Here is a 27,555-nt window from a genome sequence, read left to right on the forward strand (position 1 = left end):
AACTCTGCACAAGAAAAATATTTCTTATTTTTTATTAAAATGTATAAGTGTCCCATAAGGACATACTCATATGGATTGCATGTTTACTTCTATATTAACATTAACTATATCCAAAAAAAAAAAGAGGAATGAGGCCATAAAATACATCCTGGTGAGTACAGTAACAAAAATGTCCTGCAAATAAATTGGGGCACAGCAGGAAGGACTCTGTGTGTAAGCAGCAGGCTCTTTAAATTGATCATCTGTCTTGCTGAAAGTTAATGGAGCTCTCTCAATATAGAAACAATATATTCAATCATGCTTCGTAGTATAATTAACTACTGACTAAAGTTGGAATGAGTTGAAAATATTTCATGGGTACAGCAGAAAGACAAGCCAAGTTGATGATCTTCCTGGTTTTGTAATACCAATGGGAGATGTTGAATGTCTGTATTGAGATACTGTGTACCTAAGCAGGATACAATGTTAAATTATTTTTACACTGTTATGGAATTTGAAAATGCAACTCTGCCTTCTACATATTTGATGCTACCAGAATTTCAAATCGTATATTATATCATGGAGGTCTGTAAAATCCAGATCTGAATTTTAGTTGTGTTACTTAGTTATGACAAGTAAATATAATCCTTCAGAAGTGCCATGCAAATTATTAGTAGTCTACCTGCTGATAATTTAGAAACACAGGTGTCAGCACGTCATCAAAAAATCAAACAAGAGGTAATAATCATGAACTGCACTTCAATGATAGGAGTAAATTTAAAAATAATCTAAGACAGTGAATGATAAACTGTTTTGATGACATAAGCAAAGAAATGGGACTTCATCCTGGAAGCATCAGGTGCCACTGAAAAAAGCGAGTCCAGCAGGAGAAAACAATAACATGACGCCTTTCAACAAGTGTCATGAAATCATTCCAAACATGTAGAAAAGATGTGTCAGTGCTGTTAACTGGATGAAAGACAGGCTAAAACTGATTACATAAGTAATAATTATATATTTCTAAGAAAACTATAGTTCAGTGGCAAGCACTTTTGAGTCACCTTTGATAATAACAATGGTTTTGGAAATTACATAGCAAGTTTTCAGGGTCATCCCTTGACCTGATTTCCCAAAGATTAGTAGTAAAGGTTTACTTATTTATATTTTATTTTATTTTATTTTATTTTATTTTATGTTTTTAGTAGCATGGGACAATGTTGTGAAGATTCAGAGTCTTGAAATAGTGATAAGTATTATTAAAATATCTGGGATGAGGAAAGTCAACAGACCATAAAGCAGAAGCCTGCATCAGTTCTCTCAGTTTCAGTGATTAACAGTAGGGCTAATATTACAGTATCTGTTAAAAATGCTGAGCATTATGAACAATTAGAAAGGCCAGCCCAGAGACATTGCTGGTAATGCACAGGAATGATGTTAAGCTTTAATCAGGAGCCAGTACTATGAGGGCAAAAGTGCTTTTGATTTCATGGCATTAAGGTCTGTTTTGTGTTCTTCTGGTAAGAAGAAAACTGAAAGACAGGCTTAGAAAGTTCTACTATAATATAATGTACCTGAGGCATACCTTCCTTGTAGTGGCACATATACCTAAGCTACATGTGAATCATCAACATTACATAGTGTATTGGTTCATTAACCATGAAAATGTGAGTTTGAAGTTTACTGAAGTAGTTTAATGTATCTCCTAAAATATTGTTTCTTGTTATAGAAATAGTGAATGATCTGATCTTCTCACTGCACATGCCTGTGACTGAGGTAGGTGAAGGTATTACTTCATAACATCAAATAATCACAGATATGCATCATAGTTTTACAATAAGAAGGAAGCAATGGGGAAGAAACCTTATCAGCTAGCAGATTATGTTGTAGAAGACTTGAAGAGTTCAAAAGCAAATATAGGGAAAAGCTGCATAAGATATACAAAATGTGTTTCTGACACGTAAAGATAATAAAGTCATCTTCACGTTGAGAACCAAATGGTTGAGACTGAATATCTAAGAAAGTAGGAAAAAAAGCTATCTGAAGGCATAAAAATATCTACAGAGTTGATCATAGCATTACAGATTATTTTATCTATACTTTTTTCTAGAATAGTATTCTTTAAGCTGTTTTGATTATTAAGTCCTACAAAGTTCCCAATGGAAGGGCAAATTTAAGTCACTTGAAAATATATATTTTTTTATTTATAGATACTTACAGATCCATAAAGGATGGTACAGACCCTCAAAAGGTCACACTTCATACGTTGACTGCCACTGCGTAAAACATTCTTTTTTGTATGACTTCAGAAAAAAAGAGCATTAGATAAGAAAAAACCTAAAAATATCTAATCTAATTTTGGGGATCTTAGAGAAAACTTCTAGCATTCATCATTAAAGCAGATTTTAGTCTTGGAGTAAGGCTTATTTTATGAGTGGTACCTAGACTTTAGCAAGGCCTTTGATACAGTGTCCCACAGTATTCTGCTGGAGAAACTGGATGCTCATGGCTTAGATGGGTATACTCTCCGCTGGGTTAAAAACTGGCTGGAGGACCGGGCCCAGAGAGTGGTGGTGAATGGAATGAAGTCCAGTTGGCGACCGGTCACGAGTGGTGTCCCACAGGGCTCGGTACTGGGGCCGGTTCTCTTCAACATCTTTATCAATGATCTGGACGAGGGGATCGAATGCACCCTCAGCAAATTTGCAGACGACACCAAGTTGGGTGGGAGTGTTGATCTGCTGGAGGGTAGAGAGGCTTTGCAGAGGGATCTAGACAGGCTGGCTGGATGGGCTGAGACCAACGGAATGAGGTTCAATAAGGCCAAGTGCCAGGTCCTGCACTTGGGTCACAACAACCCCAGGCAACGCTACAGGCTTGGGGAAGAATGGCTGGAGAGCTGCCTGGCAGAAAAGGACCTGGGGGTGTTGGTCGACTGTCGGCTGAACATGAGCCAGCAGTGTGCCCAGGTGGCCAAAAAGGCCAACAGCATCCTGGCCTGTATCAAGAACAGTGTGGTGAGTAGGACCCGAGAGGTGATCGTCCCCCTGTACTCGGCACTGGTGAGACCCCACCTCGAGTACTGCGTCCAGCTTTGGGCCCCCTACCACAGGAAAGACATTGAGGTGCTGGAGCAGGTCCAGAGAAGGGCAACGAAGCTGGTGAGGGGTCTGGAGCACAAGTCTTACGAAGAGAGGCTGAGGGAGCTGGGGTTGCTCAGTCTGGGGAAGAGGAGACTGAGGGGAGACCTTATCGCTCTCTACAACTACCTGAAAGGAGGCTGTAGAGAGGCGGGGGTCGGTCTCTTCTCCCAAGTTACAGATGATAGGACAAGGGGTAATGGCCTCAAGTTACGCCAGGGGAAGTTCAGGTTAGATATTAGGAAATATTTCTTTACTGAAAGGGTTATCAGGCATTGGAATGGGCTGCCCAGGGAGGTGGTTGAGGCACCATCCCTGGAGGTATTCAAGAGAGGAGTTGACATGGTGCTTGGGAATATGGATTAGTGTTGGGTGGTGTGGTGGGGTGTGTGTGTGTTGTGGGTTTTTTTGGTTTTTTGTTTTGGTTTTTTTTTTCATTGGTTGGACTAGATGATCTTAAAAGGTCCCTTCCAACCTAGGTGATTCTGTGATTCTGTAATAGAAATTTTATTATTGACAAGGAAAAACTACTTGATAATGTATGTAACAGTTTTTTTCAAGCCAGTATAGAATCATAGAATCATAAAACGGTTAGAGTTGGAAGGGACCTTAAAGATCATCGAGTTCCAACCCCCCTGCCATGGGCAGGGACACCTCCACTAGAGCAGGTTGCTCAAAGCCCTATCCAGCCTGGCCTTAAACACTTCCAGGGATGGGGCATCCACAACTTCCCTGGGCAACCTGTTCCAGTGCCTCACCACCCTCACAGTAAAGAATTTCCTCCTAATATCTAATCTAAATCTCCCCTCTTCCAATTTAAAACCATTACCCCTTGTCCTGTCACTACATTTCCTGACAAAGAGTCCCTCTCTGGCTCTCCTGTAGGTTCCCTTCAGATATTGGAAGGCTGCTATGAGGTCTCCCCAGAGCCTTCTCTTCTCCAGGCTGAACAACCCCAGCTCTCTCAGCCTGTCTTCATAGGGGAGCTGCTCCATCCCTCTGATCACTTTCGTGGCCCTCCGCTGGACCCGTTCCAACAGATCCATGTCCTTCCTGTGTTGAGGACTCCAAAGCTGGACACAGTATTCCAGGTGGGGTCTCACGAGAGCAGAGCAGAGGGGTAGAATCACCTCCTGTGACTTGCTGGCCACACTTCTTTTGATGCAGCCCAGGATGTGGTTGGCTTTCTGGGCTGCCAGTGCGCATTGCCGGTTCATGTTGAGCTTCTCATCCACGAGCACTCCCAAGTCCTCTTCCTCAGGGCTGCTCTCCAGCCGTTCTCCACCCAACCTGTATTTGTGCCTGGGATTGCCATGTCCCAGGTGCAGGACCCTGCATTTGGCTTGGCTGAACTTCATGATTTGCATGAGCCCATCTCTCAAGCCTGTCCGGGTCCCTCTGGATGGCATCCCTTCCCTCCAGCGTGTCGACCACGCCACCGAGCTTGGTGCCGTTGGCAAACTTGCTGAGGGTGCCCTCTATCCCACTGTCCATGTCTCCGACAAAGATGTTAAATAGCACTGGTCCCAGTACTGACCCCTGAGGAACTCCACTCATCACTGGCCGCCACTTGGACATTGAACCATTGACCACAACCCTTTGAGTGCTGCCATCCAGCCAGTTCCTTATCCACTGAGTGGTCCATCCATTGAACCCATGACTTTCCAATTTTGAGACCAGGATGTTGTGCGGGACAGTGTCAAACGCTTTGCATAAGTCCAGGTAGATGACATCTCCTGCTCTGCCCTTGTCCACCAAGTCTGTGGCAGTATTGTAAAAGGCCACCAAATTTGTCAGGCACGATTTGCCCTTGGTGAAGCCAATGAATTTTATTCTGTAAATTTAAAAAGAAGTAAATATATTCTAGTTTGGGGCAGTTCCCTTGTTCATTTATGAATCCTGATGATCTTGATACACACATTCTTACAAGTACTTCTTGGATTTTTAATCCCTCTACCAACATGAAACTGTAAGTTGGAGCCCTCAGAAGTTTCCAAAGGAAATAAGGAAGGCACAAGGCTCTGAGAGGATACATTGGAGAGAATTCCTAGCTTTTAAATTCCCTTTCCTTGACTTCAAAAATAAAAGGAGGGAAAAAAAAGCAACAGCTTTATATATCATCACTGTTAATAAATGGCATGTTGTAAAATAAAGTCTGGAGGGGGTTTGGCTACTTAAGACCATTGCAAAGAATGTTTAAGTTTCCAATAAAAATTAGTGTCTGAAATTTAGAAAAATGTTTTCTTTCACTTTTCTCTAATTGTCTTTATTTTTAAAGGAAAAATTTTAGGTCATCAGCCAGCAAGGTCAAAGCATGCAAACTGAAGAGTTTCCTTTTTTTCCCTTAAATAACTTATGTTTCATGTAATGGCCTTGTGTAGTACTTGCTGAAATCAAAGAGGGTCTTTTCATTGACTTTACTGAACAATGTTTGGGCCTTGAATTAGAATAAAAAGTAAAACTGACAGTATATTATAGGAACAACCATTGTATGAAAAAAAAAAAAAAAGGAGAAGGTTTTTCTGTCAAGGTAGAGCAGAGAAAATTATAAAGGCTCTTTTAGAAAAAAAAAACCCAGTGCTTTATTTACCTTTCTCTTCCATTTTCTTCTGTTCGTACAAGCATATTGCATATGTTTTCTAAGTCTGGATAGACATACTGTGAGAATAATTCTGTCCTTGCATTAAATAACCTAAAAATCAGTATGATGACCTTAAACATATAAATACTGATGCATACCCTGTTATGAATGCTGTTTATGTAATAGTTTGCCCTGAAGTGTGGAACTTTAGTTATACAGATTTCTAGGTCATTTAAAATATGCAATTCTGTCAATAATTATAAGTTTAGTTTCACCACCCTTGAGGCGGTGATTTCTTTCAATTCCACACCAACCCTTTTCTGTGTTTTAAGGTACTGAATTTGCGTTAGAATTGTTAAAAGGGATTAGAAAATTATTCAGAAGCATATTAAGGACAGTATAAAGTTTTAAAAAACATTTCATACTAAAGCCAGCTAAAGCATGTAAAGCTTTAAATTTTGAGTGACAGTGCAGTAATGAATGTGAAGTAGATAACAGAGGGGCTCTTCCACAGTTAAGGGAGTGTTATGGTTTAACCCCAGCTGGCCCCTCATCCTGCACAGCCACCCTCTCACTCCCTCCAGGTGGGATGGGGGAGAGAATCAGAAGAGTAAAAGTGAGAAAACTCATGGATTGATATAAAGACAGTTTAATAGGCAAAGAAAAAGGTGTGTGTGCAAGTAAAGCAAAATAAGGAAATCATTCACTGCTTCCCATTGGCAGGCAGGTGTTAAGCCAACTCCAGGAAAACAGGGCTTCATCACATATAATGGTTACTTGGGAAAACAAACACCATTACTCCAAGAGTCTCCCTATTCCTCCTTCTTCCCCCAGTTTTATATGCTGAGCATGATGTCATATGGTATGGAATACCCTTTTGGTCATTTGGGATCAGCTGTCCTGCATGTGTGCACCCCCAGCCTACTCGCTGGTGGTATGGTTCAAGAAGCAGAAAAGGCCTTGACTCTGTGTTAGCACCACTCAGCAAAGACGAAAACGTCCCTGTATTATCAACACTGTTTTCCCCACAGATCCAAAACATAGCCCTATACTAGCTACTATGAAGAAAATTAACTCTATCCCAGCCAAAACCAGAACAGGAAGTACCTGGGGAATGGCTTTTTTCACACTGCAGAAAACGCCATTCAAGAACAAATGGGCTCTGGAGGAAGCTATGGATGCTTGAATCCACTTACATACAAAGCCACCTTTACATGCTAACTGGGGATTTACATGATTCATTTAAAGTGTTCAGGTAGTATCTTTTAAAGATTAATATCACAGACACAGTGGTTGTACTCAAAATAGCTGTCATTACATGGTAAATCTGGACACAACAGATGTGTGAGTCACTCACACAACTTTGTGAAGTCAAATTAGTTGATTAATGACCATTCATAATTGCATGATTACAGCGTACAAAGTGCATGGCTACAATACAAAAATTCTGACAAATGCCTTTTTAACTATCATTGTCTGTCTTCTTAATCATAAGCTTCTATTTATGGAATTATCATAAGTTTCCTCCAAAACGTACACTGGCTGTACAAACTAGTCACACATCTTGCCAGGAAGAATGAATTTGGTCTTATTTATTCTTCAGAGTACACCTAAGACACCATAATGAATATATCCCTCACCATGGCCTGCCTTCAAATGTAAAAATCATTAATCTGGGAAAAGAAAAAGTCAATTAACATAAATGAAATTCAGACAAAACAGACTGTAGCCTATAGGTGGCAAATCACTGCAACTGTGAGGGAAATGAGAAAAGAAAAGTGATATACAGCTGTTCAAGACAGGTCATTTTGTAAACAGATAAGGCCAGAACTCAGCATCTTCTCTCAATTGCAACAGATGTTCTAATGTTAGGAAAAGGCATTTGAGTGTAACAGGCTGTATTGTCTCTCAGTTGACTAGAAGAAGAGAGTTCTAAGGGTTTGGGTTAGTTTTCAGACATGAGCCTCTGATGCCAGCTGAGACATCCTACAGTATCCAAGATTTCTGTATGACTAACTGTGATGATGCAGGATTGGTGGAAATCTCAGACTTTCCAAAGTGGCAGCTAGAGGACAGTCTGTAGCATCTACAGGTTCATTAGATGCCTAAGCTTAAATGACTGAATCCCATTGTGACATCCAATCATATCTGTGGCAAGAGATGCTGCTTTTTCCCAGTAGAGAATGAGAGGAGAGAAGGTCTCTCCATGTGGTGTGGGTCAGGTTTCATATGCCAGGAAAAGAAGAAACTGAACACGCGGTGCGTGACTATTCACTCCTTGGAACAAACCTCCCCACCTTGTCTGTGCTAAGAATTTGGAATGTGATAGGTTTGTTTACCCAAGGTGCTACCAGCGCCTCTGTGGTGTTGTATACTGTGCTGTGGAGGTGAGAGAGAGGGCAGGTGCATAGGCTCTTCACACAGAGAGACACCAGAGCCTTGGTGTACTCTCTGGCATAGGCAAATTATACTATATACTTCATCACCCATAAAATTAGTTAAAAGCTCTTTTGCAGGACAGAATGTTTCTATGCAATGATATTCTTATTCCTCTGTGGTCAGGAAATCAGTTCAACCAGCCTTGACACCTAGCCATTCCACTTTAATGTAAATTGAGTATACTATCATGGACAAAAAATGTCACTGTTTTAGTTCACTTATATATGTATGTATATACGTGACAATTTGCTTAATTGGAAAGATCTTTTTTAGGGAATTCTACAATGTAAACTATGAATAATTCATATTCATATGAATCTAAAGAATCCAGGGAAGTAAGAATCTGATGTAGAATGTCTGGCAGTGAAATGTTATTGACATCTATAGAAAAATTAAACACCTAAACCTACTATTTTTAAGGTCATCAGTGTAATATATTTCTTTGCTTCCTCCTATCCTACCTGCAAATCATGTTGCTAGGTTTTGCCTTTTTTTTTCTGTCTGTATTTGAAATCTCTTAATTCCCATTCTGTGCATTTACCTCATTCTTCTTTTGTCACCCATATACAGCTCTTTCATAGAAAAACTGGACAATATCACACCTGTACTATGTTGCTGCCAGATTTCTGGGAAGGTTCAAAAGATAGCTTGAAAGGATTAGGGAGGGTTTTTTTTTGTTTTGTTTTGAAGAACCTCTGGATTGTTTTATTGGAACAGAAACACAGTAGGGTTTCTCTGCTTACAAAACAGCCAGCTACTGAATATACAGAGTTGTGTCTGCAGACACAGTGGCCCTTACACCGTTTTCCTATGTATCTAGCTGTTGACTTTAGCAGAATTTTTCCTGACTTAGCTAAGTGTAGCTAAAAATTTTCCAGCTCAGTGAGTTTATGAAGCACCTAAGGTAAGAAATGCAGGTGTCTAATTTTCTTGCAGTTGATAATTTCTTTCTCCTTTTTCTTTTTTCTCTCTCTTTTTCCCCTTTGTTGTCTCCTGTCTCCATGCTTACTGTGATTAAGCAAAATTTTATTTAGGCTTTTCACTGTTGTATCTTAACACTAACATCTCTTTCCAATAAGAAATTTTGTCTGGATTTGGCCTTCAATCTCATAATACTGTGACAATAATAATTATTAATGACATTTCTTCAGCAAGCCTTGATCTAAGACTGCCATTTTGAACAATCAATCATGAAAGAAATATGTTAGTGGGAAATAAGTTTTGAATATACATTAATTTGAAAAGACTACCTTGATCAACACTCAATTTAGACATTTCACACTGGAATTATTTTATGGAAAAACAGTTTTTTATATTTTTCTCCTGGAGAACTTGCATAAATCTGATACTTTAATATAACTGGTTGTACAAAACCAAATGTTTTGAAGTGATATCTGATCTCTGCTTATAGCTAGAAGTAGAGGCTGAGAAGATGTCACGGTTTTGGCAGGACAGAAGAGTATTAGAAATAGCATAGATAGAGAACACCCCATTACTTCCAGCCTTCTTCAGTCACAGATGGTTTTCCAACCCACAAGTTTCATCTTTTGTACTTAACTGCAATATATTTGTTTTTCTTATATAAGTTTATTAATCACTTCCTGATCATTTTATACTTCTCAGTAACCAAAACCCACCTGTGACACCGAATCATACAATTCAATTATGCATTGAGAGAAATAATTTTTTGGTTTTGTTCACTCTCTTTAAAATTCCCTGATCATTGTATTTGATTGCATATTCTTCTTGCACTGTGATAAATAAAAGATAGTCATGCTTTATTCACCTTTTCCGGATAATTACATATTTGATAAATATGTCTGTCATACATATAACCGCTCACATCTTCTTTCAGGTAAATATGTTCTAAAGTAACAAAATTTTGAGTCATGCTGTAGAGAGGTTGGTGCTGGTCTCTTCGCACAGGTAATTAATGACAGAACGAGAGGGAATGGCTTCAAGCTCCAACAGGGTAGGTTTAGACTGAACATTAGGAAAGAATTTTTCACAGAAAGAGTGGTCGGGCATTGGAATAGGCTACCCAGGGTTGAGTCACCATCCCTGGATGTGTTTAAGAGCCGTTTAGATGTGGTGTTGGGGGATATGGTATAGGGGAGAACTTTGTAGAGTAGGGTAGATGGTTGGACTCGATGATCCCAAGGGTGTCTTCCAACCTAGACGATTCTATGATTCTATGATTATCTTGTGAAGTGTGTAGAAAATCCCATTGCCAGAGGTCAATGTTCACAACGGAGACAGAGGAGAATAAAGGGAGAGTCCACTGGGGCATATGCCTGTGGGGTCTCTCAAATTGCCAGAGGACGCAGCCTCCATTTTATCGTAATTCCCTGGCCACATGTAACCCACTTCTTTTCCCCATTGGCTGAGGTACTTGGAAGGTACAGACTTCCTGATCTGCCTATTACATAAAAGTTTAACTTGCAGTTTTTCAGTTGTCTAACTTTTGCAGTTTCAGTTAATTACCCTATTTTTGGTTATTTCTCTCCTGCAATTTCAGTTAACTTCCCTGTTTGTGAAGACACTCTTATCCCTATTTTATCACCTGTTTGTGAAGATACTTTTATCCCTATTTTATCAGAAGCTACACAAAAGCCTTTTCCTCTATGATGGAAGAACTGTAGAGCTACTTCTGTTTCCAGGATCAGATCTGGACATAACTATACCTCAACAATCTTACATGATAGTACTTAGCAACCCAGCAAAACATTGGGTGGAAGTAGTATTCAGGAACTAAATCAAGCCTAAAATGTCATGAAATATAAGAATGGTGTAAGACAGGGAATGGATCTAAGCACTTAGGGAAAGATGAGGAAGATATTTTCATTTCATGGTAAAGCTGAGAGACACTATTAACACTTTATTTCAAATATCAGAAATTTTTCTCATCTCTAATTTATTAAAATAAGCTTAGTGGATATTTAATTAATATTCATTTTTAGGATTAAGATCCTTCAGTAAATTTCTGTAGGACAGACTAGCTACTGGTCTTGTGGACAGTCTCAATTATGACATCACCATTGTAGAGGCTCACTGACTTAATTGCTGCAGTAAAGCATCAGTGCTTTACTCCAGTATCCTATTTCATAATAGCATAGTATTTCATATGTCTGACTTTAAGTAAAGTGTTATTGTTTTGATTTGGTTTGGTATTTTTTTGTTAGATTTAAAGTTTTTTGGTGTTTTCCTTTAAAAAAATAATGATTGTGAAATGGGTGATATATGGTCTAACACGCCACTTCTCAGCAAAAGCAGATTTTTAAAATGAAAATAATAAAACCAATGCATTTTGAAGCTATTTTAGCCATTCTGTATTTTTTATAGTAGTCATACTATAAAAAGTGTTTCTGTTTCTTTGTCATTGAAGTCTGGATCCAATCATTTAAACTATATGTCAACTTCACAAACCTGGACACTGCTTCAAGACTGCTCTGTGTTTAGTGAAATATGGTCCCCCAACAACATATCATTAGCCAGGCATGATTTCACAATCACACAGCTTTTCAGCTGCGAATAGAGTTGAATGAATCACAATAACTGCATGTAATTTAGGACACATGTTGTCTTGCAGAACCCTCATCTGTGTAGATGTGATCTATTTTCCCATTTCTGTATTGGAAATACAATACAACAAAGCCCTTCAGCAGGACTCAGGACTGTGTCTTGAAGTGTTATTACAGATTAACTGCTCCTGATCACTGACTTACACAAGGAGTAAACATCTTCTGTTTATGTATTATCCCCTCTCCACATGTATGTAACTTGACATTCAGGCTACACTGGCAGATTTGTATATGACCATATTAAAAATTGGTGACAGTTAGCTTTGGTGGAAGCAAACTTAATCAGATATCAGCTGCAACACCCATAATTCACAGTTCGGCTATAGACAGATGCTTTTTTATTACTCTTCACCTAAACCAGCCTGTTTTATTGCTTTTATTATGATGCAGACATGCACACAAAATAGGGTGGCCAAAGCTGAGACAATCAGACTCGTAACACCTTTGCGATAACATATTTAAGAAAGGGTGAAAACTGCTCTGCAACAGCAGCTGGAGATAAGAGTCATGTGTGAGAGAAACAGCTCTGTAGACACCAAGGTCAGTGAAGAAGGAAGTGGAGAAGGTGCTCCAGGTGCTGGAGAAGAGATTCCCCTGCAGCCCATGATAAAGAACAGGGTGGAGAAGTTTGTCCTCCTGCAGCCCATGGAGGTCCATGGTGGAGCAGATATCCAACCTGCGGCTGGTGGAGGAACGCACACTGGGGCAGGTGAATGTACCTGAAGGAGGTTGTGACCTTGTGGCGAGACATGCAGGAGCAGGCTCCTTGCAGAACCTGTGATCCTGTGGAGCAGTTTGTGAGGAACTGTGGCCTGTGGGAAGGACCCATGTTGGAGCAGTTTGGGAAGGACTGTTTCCTGTGGGAGGGACCCCACACTGGAGCAGGGGGAAGAGTGAGAGTAGGAAAAAGTAACAGAGAAAAGCATTATAAACTGACCGCAGCTCCCATTCCCTGTCTCCCTGTGCTGCTCACTGGTAGAAGGCAGAGGAATTGGGAGTGAAGCTGAGCCTGGGAAGAATGGACGGATGGGGTGAATGTGTTTTTAGTGTTTTTTCTTATTTCTACTTATCCTAGTCTGGTTAATTGTCAATAATATAAGTTAATTTTCCCAAGCAGAATCTGATCACTGCTGAGTGATCTCCCTGTTCCTTATCTCAACCCACAAACTTTTCATCATATTTTCTCCTCCTATTCCATTGAGTAGGAGGAGTAATAGAGCAGCTTGGTGGGCACCTGGCAGCCAGCTAAGGTCAACCAACAACAACCCCCCAGAAAACAACATTAAAACCCTTACCTTTCTTTCAATAAAACCCTTGTTTTTTTTTTCCCTACACGTTATTATATGTGTATATACATATATACACACAATACAAAATCTGCTGAGATCCTTACCAAGGCTAAAATAGGACAGCACTGTGAGTAATTCCTTCTGAATGAAGTAAGCTTGCTGTTTATTTGCACTGCTGTACCAGACACAGAAAATATTAGATGCAGCCAAACAAAAAGCAGAGTTTGGTATTCATGAACAAACCAACATTAGTTTAGAGTAAAAGAAAATGTTTTCATTAGAGGAGTGTAAATCTGTTGGGTATCGAGTTTTGATTTTCATTCCTATTACTATTATTAGTAGTACCATTATTGTTGTTGTCATTGCTGCTGCTGTAACTATTAATTTTACTCAAAAAATTACTGTTCTCTGGACTTTGAAAAAAATAAGATTAATGGAATCTTTGAATACAACCTCAGTTGTAGGAAAGTTAAAGCCTAAGAGAGTTATTAAATATATTGTTGCCACCTTACGTCGTCTTCTTTTTGGCTCTGTAGATTCCAATGGAACCAGCTCACTTGCAACGTAACATCAATTTAAAAGACAAGCTGAAATCCTGAACAATCCATAAGGAATTGTCGTTACAACCCATATAAAGGAATTTCTTTTGAGCTGGTCATGAAGAGAGTCCTAGAAGAATAAAGTACTGTCATTTTCCTTCCCTACCTTTTCACCAGAATTTATATACATATAAATATTGAACATTAGGTGAATAGCACACTTTCATACTGTTATTTCTCAGCAAGTTCAAAGTCAAATGTTGATTGATTCTTTTTCTAAAACATAGACTCATAGAATCATGGAATAATTTGTGTTAGAAGAGACCTTTAAAGGTCATCTAGTCCAACCCCCCTGCAATGAGCTGGGGCACTTTCAACTAGATCAGATTGCCCAGAGCCACGTCCAACCTGACCTTGAATGTTTCCAGGGATGGGGCATCTATCACCTCTCTGGGCAACCTGTTTCACCACCCTCATTGTAAAAAATTTCTTCTTTCTATCTAGTCTAAATCTACCCTCTTTCAGTTTAAAACCCTTATCCCTTTTCCTATCGCAACAAGTCCTGCTGAAAAGTTTGTCCCCATCTTTCTTATAAGCCCTCTTTAAGTACTGAACGGCTGCAATAAGGTGTCCCTGGAACCTTCTCTTCTCCAGGCTGAACAACCCCAACTCTCTCAGCCTGTCCTCTTAGGAGAGGTGTTCCACCCCTCTGATCATTTTTGTGGCCCTCCTCTGGACCTGCTCCAACAGGTCCATGTCTTTCCTGTGCTGAGGACTCCAGAGTTGGATGCAGTACTCCAGGTGGGGTCTCAACAGAGCCAAGTGACAATGTGCAGATATCTGAAGTGGTTACTTTGACACTGAGAAACTGGGTTTGTTCATCTTTAAAAAGGAAGCTAAGGGAAGATCTTATTGATGCCTTCATGGGCCGGTACAAAGGGCACAGAGCTAGGCTTTTTTGTAAGACACACAATAACAGGACAAAAAGTAGTGGATACAATTTTGAACATGGAAAATTCCAATCAGATATAAAGAAAAGGTAGGTTTGTTGTTTGCGGTTTTGTTTGTTTTTTATCATGAGAATGGTTAAACAGCAGGTGACAGCTTGTCCAGATAGGTTTTGGAATCTCCATTCTCAGAGCAAATAAAAACCTGAGTACACAAATTCTTGGGTTATCTGGTCTAATAGGACCTGCTCTAATTGGGGACTTGGACTAGAGGTTCTCTAGGGGTCCCTTCCAACCTAAATTATTCTATGATTCTATGATTAATCAAGAAGTTCTACAGGTCTACCACTTCATGGTGAAGAACCACTTTATTTCATTTCTTTTCAGCTTTTCCCCTAACAGTTTCATCTCAAGCCCCTAGATTTTCTGATGTAACAAACAACTCATATTAATCTGTACTGTAATTACTAATATTCTTCTAAGCTATCTTTAGTGAAGGTTGAGTTGTCCTGGCTTGTTCAATTGTTTCTCATAGGGAAGAAGTTCCATTTGATTATGTGGTGTTCCTCAGGGGATCCGGGACTGGTGCTGTTTAACATCTTTGCTGGTGACATGGACAGTGGGATTCAGTGCACCCTCAGCAAGTCTGCTGATGACACCAAGCTGTGTGGTGTGGTCAACATGCTGGAGGGAAAGGATGCCATCCAGAGGGACCTGGACAGGCTTGAGAGGTGGGCCTGTGCCAACCTCATGAAGTTCAACTAGGCCAAGCACAAAGTTCAGTACAAGTACGTGTTCAGCAGAAATCCTGATTTTAAAAATAAATTGGAAAACTAAGACACTGTTGTATATAGGATTACCTTTCAGGTAATTTATTTTCAAAGGAGGTAATGAAAAGTTATATAATTTAATCCTGAGATACTAATTAATGACATAAAACTTTGGTAAAATCATGCCCTGGATATTTATTTGCTAAAAAATTAGAACATAGCTATCAATTTACTACCTTTTAGTCATTTAGTTTTGCATCTTCACAGTTTAGTAAGTTGCAACAGGTATTTTGGGTATTTTTTATTGAAGTAGAAATTATTAAATTGCTGTATTGGGGTTTTGGGTTTTTTTTTCAGTTTCTGGAGTATCAGCAGCAGCACTTGCAGTTAGTATAATCTAACTTTAATTTAATGTGATCATTAGGCCTAAACTATCCTTTGACTTGTATAGAAAAATGTTTTAGTTTTATATGTGAATGTACTGTATTTGATTCTCTTATGGGTAACTTTATATTATCAACTTGCTTAGTTAAAAAAACCCAAAACATTCTGTCATAGTTTCTCCTCTAAGATTTTACAATCAATCTGCATTCTTTAGTCCTTGTACATCATCACACATAAATCAAGATTCTGCAGACAGTACTACTATTACATGTCTTCAAATTATACCCTAAGGCTATGATCCTATAAACTAACCTTGGTGTGAACTGAAATTATCCTGCAGGAAGCAAAGAGAAATACAGCAGGGTGACTCCCCCAAAATTGTCTCAGAATCTTACCCTGCTTTTTGCTTTCCTGATTATTTTTTTTTAAATCAGCTGATATCTGTATGATTAAATATTCACTGAATAATATTCTGGGGTGATTTTCCATACATGGACATATGGAAGAAGCTTACTTTACAATTCACTAGTCAGCATTTATGTGTGTATTGTCATTCCCTCTGACAAAATAATTGAAAATATACAAAGGAGAAGAAAAATGAATATTGAGCAGCAATTATGTTTGCATGATTGTCCTTAATCTCCAATAAGAGTAAGATGGGTAATCACCCAGGCAAGTATTAAGGAACATAAATATGGACAAATTATTAAGGTAGCAGACATCTGATAAAATGTAAACAAATAACAGTTATTTCCTGGTGTTTAATTAGTGCCATATAACACCCATTAGATGTGACAATTGAAAGAGTCCAACATATAATATTATATAGGTCTAATAGGAGGTAGAACTAGTCCACTAGCACAGCACCTGGTTGTATATCCTGTTTAGATTGGTTATCTGTAGATGTAATTATTCAAAAGAAATGGTCTTTTACAGAAAATTTTCTCAATGGGGCATGATTTGCAGAATAATTATTCACACTACAGGACACCTGAACAGATGTGGAAAGTCACCACAAAACCTCTGTAAATCTGAAACTGTATGTCCTTTGTTCCAACATTTATCTACTGTCGAATGCAATACCCACGAGAACTATATTTTGTCTTTTTCTTTTTATTATTTTTTGTTTCCAGGCATATGTGTAATTCACAACAGTTTAGTGTTTCTATATCTGCCAAAATTAAGATAATACACCACCCGGAAACGTGTTGTAAAGGTTACCAAGATAATTTTCATACTTTGAAATTGCAATGTGCTAATAAAAAATGGCCCCACCTGCTGAAAGGGATATTCCATACCATATGAAATCATGCTCAGCAAAAAAAAAGCTTATGAAAGAAAGAGGAAGGGGGAACATTCAGAGTTATGGCATTTGTCTTTCCAAGTAACCATTACCCATGATGGAGCCCTGCTTTCCTGGAAATGGCTGAACACTTGCCTGCTGATAGGAAGTATTGAATGATATATTTTTTTAATATTGGAATATTTTGCTTTGCTTGCACATGCAGATTTTTCTTTCCCTATTTTAATATCCCTTTATCTCAACCCATGACTTTCCTCAATTTTGCTCTTCCAATTCTTTTCTCCATCCCAGTGGAAGGAAGTGAACAAGCGTCTTTCTGGGGTTTAGCTGTAAACCCACAACTGTAAATATTGTTACTGTTATTGCTGTTGTTATTTTATTGACAGAAATCCTACTGGTCCTACAATGTGCAGATGACATTCAAAGCAAAGCTTAAATGAAAACAGAGAAAACTCTGATTAGGGCTCTAGCTTAGTTTTCCTGGATAGGAAATAGCCAGAATAATTCGTTCTAGTTTCAACATAGGCATTCAGTGTTTAAGTTTTGCTATAAACATAAACTTAGACTAAAATTCTGAAGTGTTATCTAAGTTGAAATGTTTTTTTACTGTTTTATTCTGAAAACAACAAAATCCTGTTATAACACCAGTTGAAAAGTCTCCAATTTGTACGTTGATCAAATGAACCCTTTTTTTAACGTCTCAGTTGTTCTGAGACAAAGCTTGGAAAGTCTAGCTGGAGTAATTCATTGTTCTCAGAATTACCTGGAAGTAGCTTTTGGAAGGGAATGGCTACAGAAATTTAATTATTGGAAGTGATAGAAGAAGATCTGTGGCTTGTGAGGTCAGTGAGCAATAAAGCACAGAAAGGATAATGTCCTTTCAGGTCTCTCTTCCTCACCTTTCTTCCTTGTGCTCATTTCCCTTTCTCCCTCCCCAGCAATTTGCTTTTGTTCAGTGGTCTGTACTGACTGCATTGAAAATAATTTGACCAAATTTGTGTTAAATTGAAGCGCACTCCTCCAGACAATATTTTCATAAACCTATCACATTCTCCATTATTTGGGTGTTCAGATGGAATCCACTGATCTTAGTGAGAGCTGATGACAAGGTGAAATCAAATAAGCATAATGTCATCTCCTCTCCAAACAAAAAATACCATCACTGTGAATTAAAGGATTGTGTCTGCTCCCTCCAGTAACCACTATGCTTACTAAGTTTCACAAAATCATCACAATCTCTATGCAGTAGCAGAACTTGGGAGAGGTGATGAAAGTTTTTATTATTGAAGGTGAATTATACGGTCTCTTCTCCTTATTCCTTTGGAGAATTTAACATTTGAGAAAATACAACTCCTCATTATAGTTTATAGGCTGCCACACAATGAACTTCAGTTTACAAGTGGCTGCACTGCTGAGCTTATACTGCTTTGCATCCTATTTGTTTGAACTGTGAGTGTGATTCAGAACTATTGAGGCATCTGTGTACATGTCAGCACCCACATATTTATATTGTGTTCAGTGCAACTCATTTCCACCCTGATGCTCATGCAATGCTCAATTCGTATTGTCCTTTGCAGTCGGCTGAACTTTAATACATTTCATTTCTTTTTGTTTTAGGGAATTCTCAGTCTTAGGATTGAGACATCACTACAGCCAACTTGATGATGGTTAAAAATATGAGATCAATTTAGAACTGTCATACTCAACATATATTTTAAATTTATAATTTATTGAGATGATTCAAAACTTCATTTTGGCATTTGAAGTAAAGGAATATCCGAGGGGGAAATTTAATTATAATGATAGAATTGTTCTTCATAATAGGGAAGGGAAAATTTAAAAATGTTTAAATTGGTTTATAAGAGCAACATAAACTGTAGTGCAAGGGTTTATTCCAATAATCTTATTCCAAGAGAGTTGTATGCTGTGCTTGGAAATCTTAAGGAAAAAAACAACTTTTTTTTTTTTGTAAAATCATACTGTGGTCCCTTTTTTGCTTTATATACCATGAGAGTTTGATTGTAATCTTCTCTGAATTTTAATATGATTCTGAAACTATCAAATTAGGGGAAGTTAATGGATAGAACCAAACAATGTATTAACCAGCTGATAAATAAAAGATAATAACAAAAGCAAGTACAGCAAAAGAAATTGGTTGAAAGAAAATGTTGTTGGTTTGGTAGAACATTTTCAGAAGTGTTTTCATTATAACTTCTTAGCTCCTTTTAACATAATTTCATGTTATTATTAGGATTTCATATGTAACTCCAAATGCTGAAAATATATACCTTAATTTTTAAATTCAAAACAAAATTTAGGAACGAAGGTTCCTAAATTATGAATTCTATACTAACACATCTATATGCATAGCACACAGTTTGTCTGGCAAATTAATCTTGCTGGTACTTCAAAAACATTTTGGAAAGCCTTTAGGTGAGAACTGGTTTTGAATGGGATAATTAACCTTGACAGTAATTTCTTCATATCAGAGCCAAATAGCGGTTGGAGAGATGTATTCACTTTTCACAGAGCGCTAGGTACTTATGGCCTGGAAAGAAGCTATAATGTGTTCAGAGAAAATGTATTTCAAACAGGTATGGAAAAGTGTTCCAACAGAGACTCATCCATCAAAATCCTGGAGAAGGACAGATTCACACAGGAGGTATCAGGGATCCTAGCTGGATGTTAACAGTAGGTTATTTTCAGTCCTAAACCAGTATAAGTTATTGTTTCCTGAACTAACTGATCAAACAATATAATTATATTATCCTAAACACTACTTTTCAGATTATTGGAAAATTAATCTGCATTTGTTTTGTCGTGAAAGAAAATTGTGAATAATTACTTAAAGTTTTATCAGCTCTATGTAAGTAATTGTGTACGTAAATCTGCTTGCAATGCAATCTAGCAGATACAGTTTACAGTTTTAGTGAGTCAAAACAGGTCTAAAAGGCTCGTTCCATGTTTTTCATTCCTTATTTTTCATTAAGTAGTATTCTTCACTGTTTACATTACTATTTCATTGGTCTGCATATTTGTTGCTTTTGCATTCAGATGTAAAATGCCAGTAAGTAATATATTGTCATATTTTATCAGAAGGAAGAATAAAAGGGAGTTGGTGTAACTGATTAAGTTTCTAATATTCAAATTCAAAGTGTTTGTGTACTTTGAGCTGAAAACAACTCTTGAATATGAAGTGAGCTGATACTTTTTAAAAATTACTAATACAAATGTCAAAGGACAGGTCTCAACTTTTCCACAGGGTGCTGCTGCTTAGAAAGTTTTTTTTCTGAAGTAACATGCAAATATGTAAACAGAAGTTGATAGGAGCAGAGCTAGACCCAAGGCTAAGTGCTTTTGAAAATCGTATCCACCATTTTCATGAACATTTTTGTTTAAGTTATTAAGTTTTCTCTAAGGTGCTCTACTAACTGGGTTCTCAGGCAAACAATGGGTGAGTCCTCTTAAGATTATTTTTAAAGCTGATATAAATCAGGTTTTGATCTACTTACAAATCTTAGCTAAGTAGAAGGGATGCACAGAAGGTGTAAATCTCAAGTCTATTTTTGAAAAAACAACTTCAGGTTGGCCTGATGAGCTTTATCTTTCATATTTTGCTAGTGGATCCCAATCACTGAAGTATTAAGAACTACATTTCCAGGAAAAGTTTTCATACTTCACATAAAGCTGAACAATTCTTTAAATTCTGATGACTGCATTGGTTAGTTCTCTATAAAACCATAATGAGAATTTAGACATCGCTCAGTTAGCTATGGTTTAGAGTCCTACTCTACAGGTGCTGAATTCCAAAAAGTTTCAGTGTAATGTGAGCAATCATCATTGGGTAAACTGTGCAAATTAACTGCAGCAGTAGTTTTGGTTGTAGCAATGGGAGCTACCACAAAAGAACAAGATCCGTTTTAAAATTTCTTAATGGATAAATGTAGTAGCCTTAAATAACTTGCTACAGGTTGTAAACTGCTCTACTGATTTATTGTAATGCATAAATTGTCCTTGGAAGCTAATGGAAAATTCATGCCCGTCTGTTTCTTGTGGTATGACATTTAATGGAATATTTTTCCATGTTTCTTTCAACATTCAGGGACACATATCACAAATGGACAACTCAGACACTTGAAAGAACATGTGTTTATGGGTATGCTTTTGTTGCAGGGAAAGGAAGATACTACTGCTCCTCAACTGGCCTGTCATGCACCTTTTTGTCTCTCCGTTTTCTTATCTGTGCCAATATCTAGAAAGATAAGCTATTGTAAAGTATGTTACTGTAAAGGAATTACCTAAACAAGATTAGAGGTTTGTTTCTTGTAGTGGTGATATCAGTGGAAGAATGCTAAACACAACCTCAGGGCACCCCAGAATATACTTCATGTCTTAAGAAGAAACAAAGACAGTATAAGAAAGATAAAGCTTTACTGGACTTCTTAAACAGTGCCCTCTTTCTCAGAGGATTCAGGTTTTCTGGTATAATGCACACATGCTTTGTTAAGGAAATAGCAAATATCCTCAAGAGTGATCTCACTTAAACTGGGGGGAGGGGAAGAAAGATTAAAAAAAAATAAAAATAAATTAACAAGTGATGTGTTTAAAATTCATTCTCTCTATGTGTAGACATTCTATCTTGGAAATCACCTGTTCCAAACACTCATAAACTCCTGTGGCTGACACACAATAATTACAGTTGTAATCTCCAAAGGTAATTCCAGGAAGATAAAAGAAGAATGAGGCACAAAATATGCCATGCAGTTAAAGCTTTTATGTTCTTAGCAAATTTTTAACTTTACCTTACAATTTCAGTAATAAATTATGTTCTTTGTACATTGAAGCGAGGTATTTCAGATTTATGCCACTCTACCAGGGAGTAGATATAGTCTTCTCTGTCATTCTTTAGAAGACTATATCATCGCTTCAATGATATATGTAATTATATATGTAATTCTAAATTAAAATTCTGTTCTCTTTAATATATAAATAAATAAACAAAATTGTGAGGAGGGAGCTGAGTGGTTGGCAATTTTCTTGATGCTACTTTTTCCACTCTCAAACAGGATTAAATTTGCTCACTAGTTCATGAAGAAAAAAGTATAAGCAATTTCAAGTTTATGTAAGTAAATATAACCGCTATATGTGACTGACACATAGCAAAATACTACCTAGGGTTACCTCATAGCTGAACCACTGCAAAGGGACATCTGCTGACGAAATTTTTTTTTAATTTTAAATTTTAGTTTCCACAGTCTGTATCTTGAAAACAAGTTTTTCTAATTGTCTACTTTCTTTCCACAGTTATTTACTATTTTGTTGTTATTATTATTGTTATTACTAATATTACTACTGCTACTGGTATTATAGATGAAGGCATGTACACATTCATGAGACATTCAGAATAATTAGTTGATCTCATTCCATTTCATAAATGCCTCTGCAATTCTCTGTTTTTCATTAATATCCTGGTAGTGACCAGAAACAACTTTCATTCACCTAGTAAGAAAGATAAAATTAGCATCATGCTTTAAGAACAGACTGAAGGATGCTCTGTTAGTTTTGAAATATAATAAATTTTTGTGTGACACTCCTACATTTGCTCTCTAGGGCTTCTGAAGAGTGGAGCTGAAACCAGCTGTAAAATGGTGACACAGATCATCACTCTCTTTGTAATAGAGAGCGTGCCATTACTGCATAGAGTACAAATTGTCACTACTATTCGCTTTTTCTATGAAAAAAAAATATTCATTTTCCAGCAGTCAGTACAACATATCACACAAATTTTCACAGTATCATGGCAGAAGAGAGATAAAATGTTTCTGGTCTGATTTGAAATGTTGGATGCTAAGTGTTGTTAGTGATGGTCTTTTTAAAATATGAATAGGTAATTTATGGACAATAAACTTGAAAACAACACTGTTTGCTTGCTAGAAAACAGCTATTTCTGTAGTGTCCTTTTAGAAATCCTACTGGAATGAATGATGCATCCTTTACTCCATCACAGGGTGTATATGGATAGATGAAGGAGGTCTAAATACATAGTGACCAGTGATACTGTTAAAAATGTATAAGATGAGACCTAAATCAAAAGATAACACAGCAGGACATAAGTAATCCTGGAGGTTCCTGGAGTGCATTGATGGTAAATTCCTCCCCCAAGGGGTGGAGGAGTGAACGAGGAGATGACCTCATACTCACCAGCAAGGAAGGGTTTTTTGGGAATGTGAAGATGTTGTTGGTTGCAGTGTCCATAAGATGGTGAGGTTCAGGATCCTGAGGACAGGGAGCAGCGTGAAAAGCAAGCTCACAACCCTGGATCTCAAGAGAGCAAACTTTGACCTCTTCAAAGATGGAAGTCTGTTTGCAAGCATCTCATGGGATAAGGGAGGGAAGAGGAGCCCAAGAAAGGTGGTTAATATTCAAGAATCACCTCCTCCAAGATCAAGAGAGCACTGTGCCAACGAATATTAAGTCAGGCAGAAATTCCAGGAGGCCTGTGTGAATGAATGAGGAGCTCCTGGCCAAAGAAACATAAAATGAAACGTACAGAGGGTGGAAGCAAGGATGGGTAATTTGAGAGAAATACAGAAACATTACCCAAGCATGCAGGGGTGAAATGAGGAGAGCTAAAGCCCAAATGGAATTTAATCTAGCCAGAAATGTCAAAGACAACAAGAAGGGCTTCTGTAAGTACATAGGCAAAAAAAGGAAGACTAGGGAAAATATGGGCCCAGTGCTCAATGAGATGTGGGACCTGGTGCTGAATGCTTTCTTTGCCTCAGTCATTACTTACAACAGACCAGGCTTCAAGAATCCCAGGCCTCAGAGACCAGAGGGAAAGGCTGGAGCCTTGGTAGAAGAGGATCAGGTCAGGAAATACTTAAGCAAACTAGACATGCTTAAGTCCATGGTCCTTGTATTGGACGCACCCACAAGTGCTGAGGAATCTGACAGATGTCATTGTGAGGCTGATGTCAATAATTGATTATTCACAGCAACTGGGACGAGTGCCCAAAGACTGGAGGGAGGCAAATATTACTCCTATCTTCAGGAGGGACAAGAAGACCAAGGGAATTATAGGCTGGTCAGCCTCACCTTGATCCCTGGGAACGTGATGGAGCAGCTAATCTTGGAAACCATTTCCAGGCACATGAAGGACCAGAAAATCATCAGAAATAGTCAGCATTGCTTCAGCAAGGGGAAGTCATGCTTGATCAACCTGTTAGACTTTTATGATGAAAAGACTGTGTTGGTAGATCAAGGGAAAGCCGTGCGTATTGTCTACTTAGACTTCAATAAGTCCTGGACAACTGGCTCTAGGTGGCCCTTCTTGAGCAAGGAGGTTGGACCAGATGAGCTCCAGATGTCCCTTCCAACCTCACCCGTTCTGTGAATCTGTGATTCTGTGATCTGTCTTGATGTGGGGGATTAATCTTCATATTTCAGAAACTTAAATGAAATGTCTAAGTATAGGATTTGATTTAATCATCTCATGCATTTGAGAAGTTAGTGGGTACCAACTTGACTTCCAAAAGTCACATCATATCTGCCAGGTCTGTGCAGATGTCTCAGATGCTATAGAACATGCAAAATGACATTATAAGGGAGCACCTAAATCAAGAGAGTAGCTATATCGAGACTGAGAGGTCTACACATATGATAGGTGTTAAAATATTTATGAAAGTCAATAGAAGAAATAGAAAATCTCTACTGAGATTCAGTTTGAAGAATGATTCTTCAATTCTTCACCCTAAACGCAAACTCTATTGAAGCTCACGCTGGAAGGAACATTCATTTAATCAAAAAAGTTAGTTGTCTACACTTCAGAAGTAATTTTACTTCTGAAAATCCTTATATATTCTGTATGCTATTTGAGAATTTCCGCAAAGAAATTCAGGATTAGGGGGATGATGGCTTGGGTGAAACTTAAAAAAATCCATGAAGGGTTGTTAACCTGGCTGACGAGAATAGTGTTCATATGGAACCTCATATCTTCCTGAACTTACATCATTCTCATCTAGCTGTATACAAATAAATGGAGATTTCTCACATAGTCACACTTAGTATATATCTTTGAATAATCAGAAAAATTAAACATAAGATACTCAGCTCAATTTAATAGAAAAACCTTTGTGCCTTTTTTATAATGTTTATGACTACATTTTTGAAAAACACAGGCATCTATTAGAACAATTAAACAGAGCCAATAAGTTAGTGTGTCAAAATAAGAAATAGTTGCAACAGGATCTAAACTTCCATCATACTTTCCAACATGGTGATTTGAAACATAGATAGGTTAATCTGCTTTCTCTTTCTACATTCTGGAGTCAATCAAACACTTTTACATTCCGTAACACAGTATGACTTCATCAAAGTATAATTTTGCCTGAGAGGTCAACTGGACATTTTGGACGTACCAAGAAATGGTCATGTGGTGACCTAAAGCAATACTGGCTCCTGGATTTTTTTTTTTTATTTTTGACTTGAAAGGCCATGGGCACACAGAGCTACTTGCTTGGATCTATTGACTGAAGTGAGTTGCTAATGGAAGAGAACAGAAACTCTGCCCTGTGTAGTATCAGTTCTAAGATGTATTCACACTAGCTCTCCCTTTTTTTATCTATAGCAGCAAGGTAAGCAGTGAAATATTAATTCTTACTAAAACCTAACAGAGGTGTCTTGCCTATTTTTCAAGGACAAGAAAAAACACCTAAAACTTGTTGTCTCTGTTTTTTTCTCCTTTTAAATAACTTTATAGACTACATCCCTCCAAGAAAAAGTGTATTTTTCACCATAACATGACTACTTGAAGAAAGGTATGATAAGAAATGAAATGTTAATATGCAGGTTACGTTAGATGCTGCTTTAGAATTAAAAAAAAAAAAAAGTTATCAAATGAATGTGTCAAATAATACACAGCATGCAAGAGCCAATTATGGAAATGAGGGCCCAAGGTTAGCTTGCTGCAATATTTTTTAGTTCAACAAATATTAAAATCAACTTGTTCCTTGTATAATAGATGGTATGACAAGAGTTAAAGAGCTCAAAATGCTATTGTAGTCCCCCATCTAATTAACATTTCTGTTGTGTGACCTACATTTCCCAGATCTGTAACTGCAAAGACCCCCAAAAGCCTCCTTTTTGTTTGAAAAATCTTTTGTAACATGTTTAAGAGACCAAAGGCAGAGCAATCAGTGTTCATACACCTTCTTTAGTTGGAAATAAGTGATAAAATAAAGTCATATAGCTGCAGCAATTTGCAGAAGAAAACCTTTCCATGCTAGTATATCTCACTTGACTAATGGAAGCCTACAGATGCTGTACTGTAATTACATGTGTTTAGGCTTTACAGAAAATATTCTGCATAAGTCACATTCCATTTAGGTTTTTTTACTACGTTTTCCATAGTAACTCTTTTTGAAACGTAGGAAGAAAACAAACTGAATGTTTTAATGTTAATGATGCCAGCTAAGTTTTGGATATCATCAGAATCTAATGTATTCTAGGTAGATTTACTGTCAGAATAAAGTTATGGAAAATCCATTAATGCATTATTGTAGTCAACAAGAATCTAAATATTTATTTTAAGGATAAATGCTAAAGTCTAATTTACTAAATCTTTTTGAAATTCCTCTATTTTTATCTATGTTTTGACATTAAACTTTGTAGTGGGTGAATTACATAAAAATGTACCTTTTGTGGGTTCTTTTCTCCAAGATGTTAATGGAGTGAAGCCTGAAAACATTGACTGCAATGACTATGTCAGTCCAGTCTTGCCACTTTCTGCTGAATATAGTAATTTCTACTGCAAAAAGAGTACAAATGTACCATTTTTAAGGTGATGGGGGAAAAAAAAAAAAAGAGAACTGAAGGAGACTTAGCATGGAGATATTTGAGATTTAAATTTCATAGAAATGTAATGTAATCTGACTCGATCTCAAATGAATTCTGATTTCGTGTCTCTTTGAGAAGATTAGATATTATATAACCACAAACTTCAGGCAGTGAAAAAGAAAAACTCTCTTTGAGTTGAGTTGATTTGGAAAATACATGGGTTCTGGTCTTGCAGACATGCCACTTAAAAATAACACTTCTTCACAAGTGTTGAATGATGCCAATGATGTATTTTAAGTAACTGACAAATGGCATAAGTGATATACTACGTGAATAATTCTGGGAAGAGTAAATAATTTCTTTTCAATCTTTAGCCATGAAAGCAAAAAAGAAAAAGAAAACAGAGACCCAAAGGCAAAGTGGGCACCAACAGAAAATGTGATGAGATGATAGTAAAGATTCTGCATTCTTCTTGTCAAGAAAAAAAAAAAAGAAAGCACAGAGAGAAGGTGTACTAGTTTTACTAGTCTTAATGAAATATGTGTCATCAGGAAACAGTGACTAAAACAGCTGAGTGCATGAGTGAAAATACCATATCCCGCCGTTAGATTTTATTACTTGATTTTTGTTGCTGCTGTTTTGTTCTTTTTCTTTTGAGATGTGCTAATCCATGTACTACTTGAGGAAAACACCACAATGGCTCCCTAGAAAATTCAAATATGTTAAGAGCAACGAAGTTCTCCTGAGTAAGGAAAGAATAAAGAGAAGG

This window comes from Numenius arquata, chromosome 1 (assembly GCF_964106895.1).
Source record: "Numenius arquata chromosome 1, bNumArq3.hap1.1, whole genome shotgun sequence".
In the NCBI taxonomy this organism is placed as follows: Eukaryota; Metazoa; Chordata; class Aves; order Charadriiformes; family Scolopacidae; genus Numenius; species Numenius arquata.